This window comes from Cupressus sempervirens, chromosome 10 (genome assembly GCF_028749045.1).
Source record: "Cupressus sempervirens isolate cs-2001-9-10 chromosome 10, ASM2874904v1, whole genome shotgun sequence".
Taxonomy (NCBI): Eukaryota; Viridiplantae; Streptophyta; class Pinopsida; order Cupressales; family Cupressaceae; genus Cupressus; species Cupressus sempervirens.
Genome location: NC_143127.1, coordinates 679,516,119 through 679,532,091, shown reverse-complemented (window position 1 = coordinate 679,532,091; position 15,973 = coordinate 679,516,119). Strand labels below are relative to the sequence as shown.

At 34.0% G+C, this 15,973-nt stretch overlaps 1 pseudogene; it reads right to left on the bottom strand.

Moving 5' to 3' along the window:
* LOC149535637 (2-succinylbenzoate--CoA ligase, chloroplastic/peroxisomal-like) overlaps positions 1–15,508 on the bottom strand; it is a 117,326-nt pseudogene extending 101,818 nt beyond the window's left edge.
* Positions 15,509–15,973: the final 465 nt, after the last annotated feature.

Sequence of the window (15,973 nt, the reverse complement as noted above, 5' to 3'; positions counted from 1 at the left end):
TCATAGTTGCAGTCCCTTAAGGTTGTATGTTGCTTCATTGTTAATTGTAATTCAAGGAATTATGTAAATGCTTTAGGGAATCAACAAAGTTGCAAGTTTATTATGAAGGATATCTGGTAAGAATGAGATTTAGATTGAAACAGATGTCTATTTACAAGGTGAATGAATAGATCAGATATTTGAATAGATAGATATGTCTTAGATATCCATATGTTTGTGATTGATTCATAGATTTTCCCAATAGATAAGGCACTAATCAGCTATAGGATCATTAGTTCTTACTGCTACTTAGTAGGGGTTTTGTTGAATTCAACATTAATAATCAAACACTTTTCCCCTTTCATGTTGAAGAGCTACAATGTAATGCCCTCACGTAGCTTATGAATATCATAGATTTGCATTTAGCTACTATAGATTTGTGTCATTACATGAGTTATTAGGAGAAATAAGGGTTAAATCTACTTTGTGAGATTCAAGCATATGTTTTTACATTGGTACCATATCGATTGAATCTAAGATCCACCACCTAGGTTTTACAGAGTCTGAAGTAGAAGAAGGGTCAAGCCTTATAGGTGCCCCAATGTATCAAAGGATATGTCAAAAATGGGAATTAGCTACCCCTAGATGTGTCTTATTCTCATTGGGGTAATTGGAAACCTACAATGTTTTCAAACACCAACACATGGATCTAAGAGAAAGAAGGAAAGAAAGCATGTAGAAAGTAACAATGAATCTAATGATCATCTTGATGAGCTTGAAGCATTATTGGCTATAGGACTACCTAGAGGAAATGGGAAATACAAAGGTAAACTTCCTATAGTATGTTTTACATCTAATAAAGTTGGTCATACTGCTGCAAGATATCTCGACATAGATGAGAAGGATGAAATGAAAAATTTCAAGTGCAAAGGAAGGAGAGACAATAGAGGAAGGAAAGGTAAAAAAAGACTAAAAAGACAATGTTAAGAAATCATGTTGCATTAATGATGAGGTTTTTTTGACGGTAATTCAAATGATCAATCATGATGAAGGAGTTATTGATTTTGCAATGGAAGATGATTCTGATGAAGATGAGAAAATTCTATTGATTTCACATATTAGTAAGAATTATAAATGGATAATTTATAGTGGTTACTCACATCATATGAATGGTGATAGAAGTAAGTTTGAGATGTTAGAACATTATAATGGAAGTAGCTCTAAGTTTGGTAATGATGCACAATGTTATGTGAAAGGTAAAGGATCAATTATACTGAATGATAAGATGAAGTGTGACAATGCATATTGTGTTAAAGGTTTGAAATATAACTTGTTAAGTGTGGCACAGTTGATCAGTTTAGGCTATAGAGTTCATTTCCAAAACAAGAAGGTAGAGATCTATGACTCTATTGTCGAACTAATTGGAAGTGGAGATAAAAAAAGAGGTAACTTGTTTTATTTATACCTATTTGAAGATACTTTTTTATTTTCATAATGTGAGGATCTTTCGTTATGACATAAGAGGCTAAGTCATATGAATTTTGATAATTTGGTAAGTATTAGTAAGATGAAAAGAGCTAGAGGATTACCAAGATTAAGAATACCTAGTAAGGTGATGTGCAAACAATGCCAAATAGGTAAAATGACAAACTCTAGTTTCAAGAGAAAGACCTATTATTTTAATGATATTTTGAAACTAGTTCATACTAATTTATGTGGTTCTATTGGACAAAAAAGCTATTATGGTGACAAATATTTCATTTTTTTTGTTGATGAATTTTCTAGAATGATGACTATGATGTTTCTTAAAGAAAATATTTAAATTGTATTTGGCTAGAGTTGAAAAGGAAATAGAAAATAGTATAAAGTGCTTGAGATCACATAGAGGAGATGAATTCATATCAAATGAGTTTAAGAAATTATGCAATGACAAAGGAATCAAGAGATAAATGAGTACACCTAAGACAATAGTATAGAATGGTATACCTAAAAGAAGGAATAGGTCAATTATGGACTCTATAAGGACACTAAAGATGGGGAAGAATATTTCACCAAAATATTGGAGAGAATTTGTAAGTACTTCTTTCTATACTCTCAATTGAGTACAAGTGAATAAAGATACAAACAAACCACATTTTGAACTTTGGTATGACTATGCACCTAATGTAAATCATTTCAAAGTTTTTGGGAGCAATTTTTATATATTGAAAGATGCAAGAAAAGGAAAACTTGATACAAAAAGTGATGAAATTATATTTGTAGGTTATTCCACTAAAAGAAAGGCTTACAAGTTTGAATTCTAACAAAAATTTTTTTTGTGGAAAGTACAAATGTTATAGTTGACAAATTTGTAGAAAAGAGTGAAGAAGATTGCAAGAAAGTGTATTGTCTTAAAATGAATATGCTTTTATTTTAAGACCTTTTAGCACCCTTTGTCCATAATTTCTTTGTTAGACCATGGATGGACATGTGATGAATGTTTCTTTTCCTCTTATCCTCTTCCATTTCACTATTCTTTGGCATCTCTTATTTTCTGAAATGGTCTTCTAGGTGTTGCTTTGTTACCCTTCTGTCCATATCAACCTATTTCATATGTGCAACCTTTTGGACCTTTCTAGTGATTTTTCTCTCTAGTCTCTAGGACTAGGTTGACCAAAGTCAACCTAGTCCCCTCTAGGGATTTTTCTCTCCATTCTCTAGGACTAGGTTGATCTAGGTTGGCCTGGTCCTTTCTCAGGCCTTTTTCCTCCATTTTTTGGTCTAGATTGACCCAAGTTGACCTTGTCTAGGACTAGGTCAACCCAAGTCAACCTAGTCCTTGATAAGTAGAAATTTTAGGACTCGAAACTCCTCAAGATTATTAATTAATTTATCTATCTCACTTGTTGGCCTATAGTTAACAGTCTGGTTAATAGTTGGCATGCAGTTAAGGGTATGTGTAGGACAATGGTGTGCCAAAAAGTCACAATTTTAAAAATATGTAGTTTTGAAATGCCTCAAACCATTTCAAAATTTATTCCAACTTCTTTCCCACCCACCCTGATACTAAATGAAAATAATTAATATCTTTATAAGGTCTATATCTTTTGATACCAACCCTATATGGTCAACTTTAAAAACATCTTAAAGATGTGTTTTTGCCCTATTTTTATGTGATTTTTACTTCAAACATGTAGCTGACAACCTTTTTTTGGCCAAAATTTGATGAAATGAAAAGGGTTTCTTAAGAATTTTCTTATATTTCCATAAATGTAAGCTTTGTCAAATTATGATTTTAGTAAGTAATTATTACTTATTTTTCTAATGGAGTTACATATAAAGTGCTGACTAACACACTACTTGAAAAATAGATATAACTTTCAAATAGTAAAACATTTTTAGAATCCAAAAGATGCATCACATTCTATGTTTCTTCCACTATAAGGGAAATAAAATAATTTTTTTTTTTTTTGCAGAGTTTTGAAATAGTTAGGTGGTCAGACACGAGAGTTTTTTAATTCCAAAAATGCTAAAGTCAAAAATTACTTATTAATTATTTATTTAGAATAAAAATATCCAAAAATATGTGTCACATCTAGGCATGAGTCTACTACATATATCTATAATATTATTAAGAAATATTATCATTTGATTTTGATTAAGGTGGTCAGACATATGTCTACTTGTTTTTGTTCTAGAATTTTTGTAATATTGCATTAAAATTCAAAATTTTGACCAATCAATTTTTATTTTTTTGAGATAAGTCCTAGTAGTTTAGAAACTCGATTCAATTTCCTAGAGATTCTTTTCTCTCAATTTTTTGATATAAAGCTAATAAAAATTAGAAAATTGCATGTCAAGTTGACATAACCTTGATTTTCTAATTTTTTATTACCACTTAAGAGCATAGTTTGGTTAACCATGACCCTGCACATACCCTTAACTCTCTTAACAATCAATTTGTGGTTAACTCTTTATTTAATAGTTAGTCTTAAGTTGTCCCTTAACTATTTTCCCTCAAGGAAACTATTATAAAGGGAGGCTTGGAGGATTCATTTTCATATATCATCTCATAAAGTACTCAAAGTGAGGAGTTCTAGCATTCAAGCATTTGAGCAAGCAATTCTTCTTCTAAAATACAAGGATTTTTTATGGCAATTTCCTCTTAAAGATATAGCATATCATTGGACATCAAGGGAGGAGATCCACATTGATTCATTCATTATCTTCTTCATCAATGCACATTTATATCCATGGCTCCATGATGTGGTTGTGGTCGATCCATTGCAATTGTGGAGATATCCTATATCCTTCCTATTGAATTCAAAGATCTACTATACAATACCTTTACATAACATGGGCAAGATGAATCCTAACATTTATCTCTCTCTTTATAGTCACTTACATTTACATTTATCAATTATAGTTAATTCCTTAACTTAGGGCTTGACCAAGGCAAGCCCTCGTCAAACCCCAACCCCCAAACTTTTATTTTCTATTTTGATTTACAAGTTGGGAGCGAAAAGAGTTATAGATCTAGAAGCTACAATTTGTAAGCTTTCTAGAGTCTTCAATTTTGGATTCATGGACTACATCGCCTAGTTGAAGGATGTCCTTCCATGTTGACCTAGTCCTTCATTCTCAAATTCTGTGGAGATTTTTGGGTTTTGTTCCTTTTGGTGTTGCATTCCAGGATTGCCGAATGAAAGTTCAAAAAAGATTCAGATCTAAAATTTCTTGAGAAAAATGACATCTTTCTCTATGCATTTCAAGGTGAGTCTTTTATATTTTACTTCCTTTCATATCTTTACCCTAGATTTTCATCTTAATTAGGCTAATTGTATTCACATGGCATCTATATTTATATTATTTAAACAATTAGTCCAATTTTATATTTAAATTATCATATTAAGGGCCTAAGAGAGTACATTTCTTTGTATTACATTCCTCCTTACAACCTAGATTTAGTATTAGCACCCTTCTTCCTTTGGGTCCTAGCTAATCTAATTTAGATGATAAGTGGAGTCATATTTGGAAATCCCCCTCTTTTCCTCACACATGCATATTTGAATAGTTCAATGCCCCACAAAGTGGAAGTTTACATCCTATTAAAGTTCTTCCATTATACCAATAAATGATTTGGTGAACCTGATGTGAATCCTCTTTCTTGAAGTTTGATGTTCTTCTTTTGGCAATCTATCTTCTTTGGCCTCAGCTTCACCAAATTGAACATTTTGGTCAACCCAACTTCTTTCCCCCTTATCTCCACAATTGCAATAGATCTATCATAACCACATCATGGAGCCATGGATTTAAATGTGCACCATTTAAGAAGAATTATAGATCTAGAACCTACATTTTGTAGGCTTTTTGGAGTCATCAGTTTTAGAGTCACGGATTATGTAGACCTGGTTGTAGGACATCCTTCCGTGTCAACCTAGTCCTTAAGTCTCCAATTTTGGGGAGATTTAGAGTTTGTATTGATTATTTCATTTCATTCCAAGATTTGTTGATGAAAGTTTAGAAAAGTTGCAGATCTAAAATTTCTTGAGAAAACACACATCTTCCTCTACACATATTTGCACCCTAAATTTGCATTTTAATTGGTCTAATTCTATTCACATAGCATCTAGATTTATATTATTTAGGTAATTAGTTCAATTTAACATTCACATTATCTTATTAAGGGTGTAAGAGAGTCTATTTCTTTGTATTGTATTCCTCTTTACAACTTGAATTTAGTATTAGCACCCTTCTACCTTTGTGTCCTAGCTAATCTAATTCAAATAATAAGTGGAATCATACGCAGAAATCCACCAGTTTCTATCACACACATGTATTTGAATGGATCAGTTCCCTATAAAGTGTAAATTTATATCCTATTAAAGTCCTTCCATTTTACCACTAAAAAGAAAGAACCTAAAGACTACAAAAATTTTGTTTATATCTATGAAGGTGAACTTGGTACCTTACAAGAAAAAGAAAAGATGGTTGTCGAGCACCAGTAGTTAGGCACTACCAAGGTTCTATAGAATAGTTGTACTAAGCATCAGTAGACTCTTGCTCATCAAGTTATAAGAGTTGAGTCACAAATAGACACTTTCAACTAGTAGACATAGGAAGCCAAGTTACATCGAAAAATACCTAAAGAAGAAAAACAAGTTGAATCCAGTAAACTACAACAAGAAGAAACAAGACTTGAACCTATTTTGGAAGAGTATGTAAGAAGACATCATGCATTAGACCAAATACTTAAAAAAATAAAAATTGGGAGTCATGAAAAGAACAAGATTAAAGAGTGATGCATCTTTATTATGTGAGTTTGATCCCAAATCAGTTAAAGATTCTTTGGAGAATAAAGATTGGAAAGGAGAAATGAATGAATAAATTATGCAAATCAATAAGAAAAGTAATTGGACACTCATACCCAAACCAAAGGATAAGAATTTGATTGGAACTAAGTGGATTTTCAGAAATAATCTGAATGAGAAAGATGAAGTCATAAGGAACAAGGCAAGACTAGTTCATAAGGGATATAAACAAGAATAAGGGTTGACTTTGGTGAGACATTTTCCCTAGTTGTAAGGTTGGAAGGAGTGAGAAATTTCCTTCTGTAAGCTTCTTACAATGGATTCAAAGTATATCAAATGGATGCCAAATCTATATTCTTGAATGGAATCTTGGAGGAAGAAGTCTACATTGAACAACTTAGAGAATTTGTTGATCCAAGAAAGATGAATATGATATGTAAGTTACACATAGCTTTATATTGTTTGAAGAAAGCCCCTAGATAATTTTAGGAAATGTTACACAATTATTTGGTGAAAATGAGTTTTTCAAGAACTAATGATAATAACAATCTATATTTGAAAAGTTAGTCTAAAAGTAAGATATTGTCATCTGAAATATTTGTTGATGATATCATATTTGGAGTAAAAGATTTAATGCATAAGTCATTTGGTGATCAAATAAAGGAGTTTGAGATGTCAATGTTTGGAGAGATCAAATTATTTTTGGGATTCCAAGTCTATCAAATGAAAGGTGGCATATACATTACACAATCTAAGTGTGTCGTGGACATATTAAAGACTTTTAAAATGGAAGACTCGAGACCAGTTGGAACATCAATGGTTACTGGTCATAAGTTGTCAAATAATGATGATTTTGTTGAGGTGAATCAAACATTATACATGTTGATGATTGGAAAACTACAATATGTTGTAACATTATATTAGTAGTTTTTATTGTTGCTAGATTATCTGCTAATCCTAGAGAAAATAACATTATGGTAGTGAAAAGGATACTAAGATACTAGAAATGAACAAAAGACTATGGATTATGTTACTTTTGGAAATATTATGATAGGCTAAGTTACTGAGAGGGGATGGGTGAATCAATAATCAATAAAACTTAATCCTTCTTTTTTATTTTGATCTAATTGCATGCATGAGAAATTGAAAACATTAAGCATTCATAACACTTTGACACACAATTTGGTAACCCAGAAACCCTCTAAACTAGAAAGTAAAACTGGGGTGGGGATGATACCCAAAAGCTTTAGTACTATAGTATAAAGTTGGCCAGTTAAGGCTTACAATGATCACTTCTAATGATCTTCTTTGTTAGGATCAATAAGGACTACTAGGTCCACCTTGCAAAAGGATTTACAAACATACAATGAAGTATGCACTTGGTAAAGAGATTTATACAAGACTATTAGAACCTTGCTAAAATATATGACTGGTCCACTTGTTATGATGAAATAGTAGCTGATCTCTAATCTGCAACTTGGTTTGTTGAATGAGACTGCCCTAAGTGTAGAAATCACCTTGTTGTGATAGATAAATCCTTTCTTCTCCTTATACAATTGTAAACTTTGTAATTCAATCTTCTATTCTTCTTTTCTTATTTCATTACATATTATTATCATATTGGATGTGATAAAATATGTTACATATATACCAATCCAATTTACAAATTACAAAGTCAGCCACAATACAAGTTTACACAAAAACCACAAATTCAAACCAACTAGACGAACTTGGGTTTTGAAGACTATCTCGGTGAGGTTCTAATACTCAGAATCCACTAACAATACTTGGCATCCACTATCAATGTTTTGCATCATCATGGACTTGGTAGATGCAGAAACTTCCAATTAGTCTTGAACTCTATCTATACTCATAACTTGGTGAATATTATGAAACTTGACATATAAACTAAATCACTTGATTCAAACTACATAGCTTGGTCAATGCTATCGCTACCAACTCGATATAAACTAAGTCACTTGGTTAATACTGAGTAACTTAGTTAACACTAGACTCCCATCACATCAACTATGAACTTGGTAAGCATTGAACAACTCATTTTGCATTGATAAACTCAGTATATATTGAGATGCTCAGTTTATAATGCTCATCAATACCTTGGTACTAACTGCTCAATGCAAACTGAATATTGTCCCTTGGACTCAGCAACAAATATAGAACTTAGTAGATACTAAAATTCTTGGTTAACACTATTAAATGTACAATGTGCTCGATAGATACTTACAATCTAAATAATTGTATGTCACTAATAACAAAAATTACTATAATGTCAATAGGTACATGTAAAATGATAAATTTGAGTTGAAAATGTATATTGGGATGAAAATTTTGATGATAGAAAGAGTACAAGTGGAGGCACTTCATTTCTAGGCAAGAGACTAATTTCATGGACAAGAAAGAAGCAAAACTATATTTCACAATCCACAATAGAGGTTGAATATGTTGTACTAGTGAATTGTTCAAACATTTTATGGATCAAGATTGTTGAAAGGTATGAAGAAAGAGATTAATGATGCACACAAATACTAGACATATTGAGATCAAATATCATTACTTAGGAGAGTTGGTGCAAGACAAAGAAGTGAGATTGGAATATGTGAACACATAAGACTAGATAGTTTTCATATTCACAAAGGCACTACCTAAGGATGCTTTTGAGTACGTAAGAGGTAAGTTAGGGTTCATTCCATTACATGAAGAAAACTAAGAAGAGATGATGCATTGCATCAATTGTTATGATTAGAATATCTTACACATTGATGTAGGAGGTCAGACTTTAGGAGCTTCCTAAAGGTGTGAAAAGTATGAGAATGAACTATAAGAAAATTATGTTGTAAGGAGTTGTGAAGAAGGATGATGAAATGACATTTCTATATTACTTAGAATAGTGATACGCAGATGTTATGTATGCTAGGAAAAATAGATAAAATGCATGTGAATGGTTGATGCATTTGGAATTGTTGTCAAAGAGGGAGTGAATGTCTACAAGTTACCATGCATGCTACATATAGAAAGGAAGAGAATATATGAGATGTCTAGCTACCATTCCTATCAGTAAGAGGGAGAAGTTATGTAGTTAAGTTATTTTATATTTGAAATAATAGAGGGAAATGTATCATATATTTGATACTACTATAGTTATTTTGAGAGGGAGCATCTAGAGATTGCGTTGAATGAGAACTAGAATGAAATTAAGAAGACAAACATAGAGGGAGCTGACTGTACAAGTTAAGAAGTAGACATTATTGGAAATATACAAGGAGCAACTAAGAGGGGAGGGTGAATCAATTACTACTAAAATAAATCCTAGATCACTTAGATGTTAGGCATAAAACATAAACTTCAACGAAAAAACTCTTGCTCAGTAAACACATAGGAATTCGGTTATTACTAATAATATGTTGTAACTTGCTAACCATTGAAATAACAAATGTAACTCAAAAAATGCTTAACATGAAAATTTTAAGATGTTTTCTATGATAACCTTAATTAATTTAGTTGCATACACATGAAAGAAATAGCATGAACACAATGTTGGGCATTCATTTTGCATGAGGTCAATAATAGGAATCCATTGTGTAATTTGTCTCTTGAAAATAAAATATTTTTAAAGATCCACTCCAAGGTTCAATATTTGCCTTGCCACATACCAAAATCCACTCAGTAGAAGATAAATGTGAATGTTCACAAGGAGGTCTTTGCTGGTTCTAAAAACTCTTTTATGTCAAAATCAAAGTAAACCAATTTGTTGTCTGAAAATATCACACCAAAAGAAAACAATATTTTTGTATTTTCTTATTTTTTAATGAATGCAATTTTAACAATTCAGCTACTATGAGGTCCTATTCTAATAGGGGGTTAGTAAAGAAAATAATGAAATTGAAAGCAAATAACATGAAATTGGAATTCCAAAATGAACATAAGCTATAGAACACAACACACTGCGAGTTAAACCTTCGAAAAAATTGGTAGGAAACCAATGAAAATAGAAGCAACACTTCCTACAATCTATTGATGCAATCATCAGTGAGAATCTTTAACAAATAGAATGATGTTTCACTCTTCATCAAATCGGAAGGCCACAAAAAGTGCACTCATGCGAGACAAAAAGCTATGTAGACACAATCAAGTGACTCTTCTCAAGCTTGTTACATCAGCAAAATTCATATATCTGTAGCAAACACTAGAACTAAAGGATTGCACAACTAGAAAAAAAAAATAAACCTTTGGCTCAATCACAATCTCATGAATAAATTCCACAAAATAATGACACATTCAGGCAAGAATGACTACACTCCAAATGCGAGCACCAAAAGCATAACTTTATTGCATAATAACAGTGACCCTTGTTACATTTTACAATGGAGTATTTATAAGAAATCATCTAATCAATTTGTGTTGAGAGTGAGAGATATCTTGATGCAATAAAATGCTAAATATATACAAAACTAACAATCTAACTATTGTTTAGAAGGATTCCATCCATATTTTATTCATTGATTAGATGCATGAGCCCTTTACATGTCAAAAGCAATGAAAGCATGAGAGAAAAAGTACGAGGAAGCCATCAGTCAAAGTGCAAGTGCATGGAGGTGCCAAAAATAGAAGCTAGCCATTCACTAGGCATGTGTTAGAGTTAACTTGCCATCAAAACATGTTCCCAATGCATGGAAAGTGTTATTTTTGGAACTGGTGGTCAACAATCAGTGCAACTCTAAATTGCAAAGCTGTGGCCCTGCAAAGCTATGAAGCTACATATCTGCAAACTTACAAAGCTACATGAAAATGTGGACTTGCAAACCTCGACTAAGTCAAAATCTCAAAATTTTACTAACTATCAAAATTGAAATTCTAGCATCTAGGTTTTGTTCATCTTCAACCCAATACTATGTTTGAATGTTTGCCCTTGAATTTCTCTATAATCTTAGTAATATTCATAGCACATAGAAGATCTAAAGCCTCATACTTATCCTTAAAATTCTACCTGTAGTTGTCCACCTCAATTTGAGTCTCTGCAAAATCTCACAGTTTGGTGTCCAACTCTAATAGTTCTTCCTCTGTCCTAAAGGCTTATTTGATGTCTTCAGCAATAGATGCTTCCTCTAAAGTCTTCTTGAAATTCTCCACTACTACTTCAATTAGCAAAAACTTTTCTTGTTCTTCATCCTCAAAGATATCCAAGCATGCATCACTATACAACTTTTTTGCTTCCAAAATTTTCTCTCGGGCTTGGTCCTTGAGCCTATGTATCTTATCATGCAATGTTTCCATCACTTCATTTCCATCGGCAATCTTCTCTATCCAATCATCTATCATGTTTAATTCTTCTTTGGTATATACATCAATCAAAATGTGATACCTTTGCCCTTTTATGGCTTGTAGAGTTTGCAAATATTTGCTCCATGCCCATACTTCAACCATGATACTGAAATCCTGCCTCAAAATTGCCACGATCTTATCAACATTCTCTTGTGTAGCATGCAACAACTTCAAACTTCCTCTGGTTATAGTAAAACCTTTATCCTCAAGGCTATCCTACCATTCCTAACAAGCTTTAAAAAATGGATTGAGCCGGACACTTTCCCCTTGTCTAAGAATGGTATTCAAAGTCTCCTAGGGGTGTTCAAGATCAAGAGGACCAATAACTTTGGCTAGATATTCTTTTAGAATCTCAACTTTCCTATGAAGTGTTCTAATTTCAATATCACCTTGTTCTATGTGCCTAAGAACCTCTTTGACTCCCATAGTCATCACCTATCAGGATGTATCCCATGTAGACTTTCCCAACATAATATCTTTCACTTCATAGTCCTTGAGACTAACAACTTCTACATCTATACCTTTAGGAGGGTGAGCCACTTGTGCAAATAAGTCTTGGTTCAGTATGGAAGTGATGAATGCAAATGGTGTTGCATCATGTAATGGAGACTCGGGCTTGTTTAAAATCTCCACAATATCACAAATGTCATCCTCTGAAGCACATAACTAATTCTTGGTACTTCTCATTATTTCTTTCTGAAACATTCCTGGGATATGTCTCTCTACAACCTTGGCTCTAGATGATGAAGGGATGTGTTCAACTACATCCTTCCCTTGATCACTTTTTCTCAGAGTCTCCTACTATGAGGACTCTTTTTGTGTAGTCTTAGTCTCTGTAGATCCTGTAGTTTGATCATCAACCTCTTGAGAAGGTTGTTGTACACATTCTACTATCTATGCCTCTTTTGATGGCTGATAAGTAAGAATTCTTTCTAGTTGCTCTTGTTACTCTTATCTACCATCTTGACCTGTGGTGGAGATGGATGAGTGAGATGAGGACCTTGTGGTTTTTGTCACATCTACATCCAGTCTTTCTATTGAAGTTCACCTATAGGGGTGTATTTGATCTTATCTCCAACTAATTCCATACCCATAGGCATGAAATAAAAATCTGGGATGGAGAGAACATCTTCACCTTACTCCCTTTTCTCATTCACCCATCACTACACTTCATCTTTTGAAGAAGAGAGTTCTACAAGTTCTGCTTGGGTGGGTGGCAGCGCACTTGTGGCACTCTTCCTTCTCTCCAATTTTGTGGCTTTTGCCAATCGAGTTCTCCTTTGTGAGAGTACTTGTTCTTCCCCCTCATCTAATTTTATTTCTTCCTCATCTAATTCTTCCTCTGGAATGGTCTCAGGAATAGATGGATTAGGCACTAATATTTTATGGACTCTTTGCCTCTTGTTCATTCTAACCTTGATCCTCTTTTGTTTCTGTGGAATAATAGGAGAAGTAGGTTTTTCATGCACTAGAGGAATGAAGCTCTCTGGAATTTCTCCCTCTTCTTGTTGACTTCAAAAAACAAGAGGCAATGGAAATTCAACCTAGATATGAGAAGCTCCACCATCCTAGGGCTCTTGTAGACTTGATTCCTATTGCTAGGAGGAGACCTGTTCTTCAACATGCTCTGTCTGAATCCTCTAAGGAGAGGCTCTTTTCCTATTTCCCTTCCTCTTCAAAGGGTGGTAGTGTCCTACTAGGCAATCAAGTTGGTAGACCATCTCTGGCCTAATAGTAGACTAGAGTGCAAAGATAGGAAGAGTGACTTTCCTTCCCTTACCCCTTTCTAGGTGAGCATGTGCATGGAAGATCACTATATCCAGAATTGGATCAAGTAGAAAGGGTTTCTTAATCCAACTCTTTGTCATTCGAATGGCATGTCTCGCTCAATGATTAATATCATCTCCTCCCTCTCTATCAAAGTTTGCATTTAGAATGGGTCTCTCACCAAATTTATTTGTATTGAATAAGGGATCTAGTAGTTCCTTACAGTCTTGTACCCTTATCTCATAAGGGATGGTCAAATGTATAGCCTCTTTTTCTAGATACAAAGTCATCCTACAATAGTCTTTGATGCGAACATCGTAGTCATTTGTGACATTCATCCAATGATTTTCAATGGAATCCTCATGATAGAACTCCATTCCTATAAAGTTTTCCACTTTACCAACATTGTCAAAGAATGGCCAAGGAGAGTTATACTCTTCAAGAGGGTAGTTCTCCCATTCCCACTCAAAATTCAAGATATCTTGCTTTCTCTTCACTTGATATGCTCCTACTACAAAAGGTCAATCCTAACAAGGTCTCCATTATCTTTGGATCCTCTCATAAGCTGACTTAATCTGCCAGGATATTTCCATTAGGACCAACTTGTCACTTGGGTACCTTGGGAGTTTCTTTGGATTGATAGATGCACCAGCTACACAGATGTATGAAAATGTCCTAAATTGGATGAAATATGCTTCGAGAGCTATGATCTATGCCTTGGCTTCATCGGTCAGTCTCTTCCCATAGTCTCCCTTGGTGAATCAAATGATGGCAAAGATTAAGGCATCATTTACAATTATGTACTCCTTGCTCTATGGTGAGAGCTTCTTCTTCACCAATTGAGGATAAACTATGTATGGTCAAGCATTGGGGTCCTACATACTGCCTTTCTTGTACAATCCCAAGATAGTTGGTTGCCCTTGTTGCAAGTAGATACACCACATAAGAATTCAAATAGAACTTCTTCTTATCCTTTACTATCCTCAATTGATCACACAAGTTTTTTCTTAGCATGGTGGCCTAATCCAATGGTATCTTTTCATGCCTAATAGTCTCAATGACATTGACCATGAATGTAGTGAGATGACCTACTGTAGGTAAGCTCATGACTCTGCTCAAAAGAATGATGGAGTATCTAATGTCATCCTTCATGTATCCTTGAGTCATATCCACTTTGCTGATTTTCTTTCCCTGAGGTGGTGTCAAAATGAAGTACAAGGAATGTATGATGTCGATGGCCTCTTGGTGATGATCCTTATACCATCTTTCAACTGCTTTGTAGGAGAGTTGGATGAACTAATCAGCTTTGGGAGGATGAAAGACTTGCTCAATGTTATCAAGTTGAAAATCCAAAACCACTTCCTTGATAATGCTCTTGACTACCCTTTCATCAAGTACAAAATGTCGAGATAGGGTCATGATCAACTCAGCTAACTGTATTGACACAGGATGTGACACTACATTCACTAATTCAGAATGGATTAATGCAGACACCAAGGTTGTCCTTTGTGTCAGATTGTTGCAAACTCTCAAGAATTCTCCCAGGTCTATGTGTCCGAGGTCAATATCTTTGATCTCAACGTACTCATCATGTAATCTTGAATTTGGGGTCATGTCTTGAAATTTGTAAAAAACTAGTTTCGTTGTTGATCTAGATGTACACACCATCAGATTGTGTTACTTATACATCACAAAGAAAAAGAAAACACAATCAATTATTAGATAGCAAAAAATAACGTAAGAGGAAAAAAAAGTCCCACTTGGAGACTTATTTATTTTATTTTATTTTATTTTCATTATTATTTTTTATTTTATTTTATTTATTCATTTATTTTTTAAATTTTTATAGTTTAAAAAAAAAAAAACATTACATCTTTCATAGTAAACAAAAATTAAAAAAATAAAAATAAAATAAAAGGCACGGGCTCCATGTAGGCACAAGTGCCAATGTGTGGCCGTGGGTGCCACTGTGTAGGCACTACCCCCAATGCCACTAGGGCATAGGCATGAGCACCATGATGGAATCCTAAAGGGCACTACATTAACACTGTGCCTAGCACCACGTGGGAGTTGCGCTTAGCACCGTGAGGGCACGAGTGCGAGTGTCGCGAGGGTGTGGGTGAGAGCGCCATGCCCAGCACCTCAAGGGAATGAGTGTGGGAACTACACCTAGCCACGTAGGCACCATGCTTTACATCATGCTATGAGTCATGCAGGTTCTACGTGTGCATACCCAAAAAGAGCATTGCACATGAGTGCGCACATGCCCATGAGGGCACACAGTGCAAGAGAGAGGGGGGGAGAAGGCTTACCTCTCCCTCGTCAAACACTTTAAAAAATGAAGGAGGAGGAGGGGGTGGCTTAGGGTTTTATAACCATACTCCACTCTCATGCATTGTACCTCAACATGTGCATGCAAGAGGTTGAGAGATGATTTTTTTCATCTCCCTTTTTTCAATGTTCTTTTGTTTTTTTGACTATTTCCTCTTTTTTGTGATTTTTTAACCTTTTTTATTTTTATTTTTATTTTTTTTGATTTTTTATGGGGTCCCCTTTCCTGGTGAGGAATGGGGTGTGTGTCATGAATACTATGACAA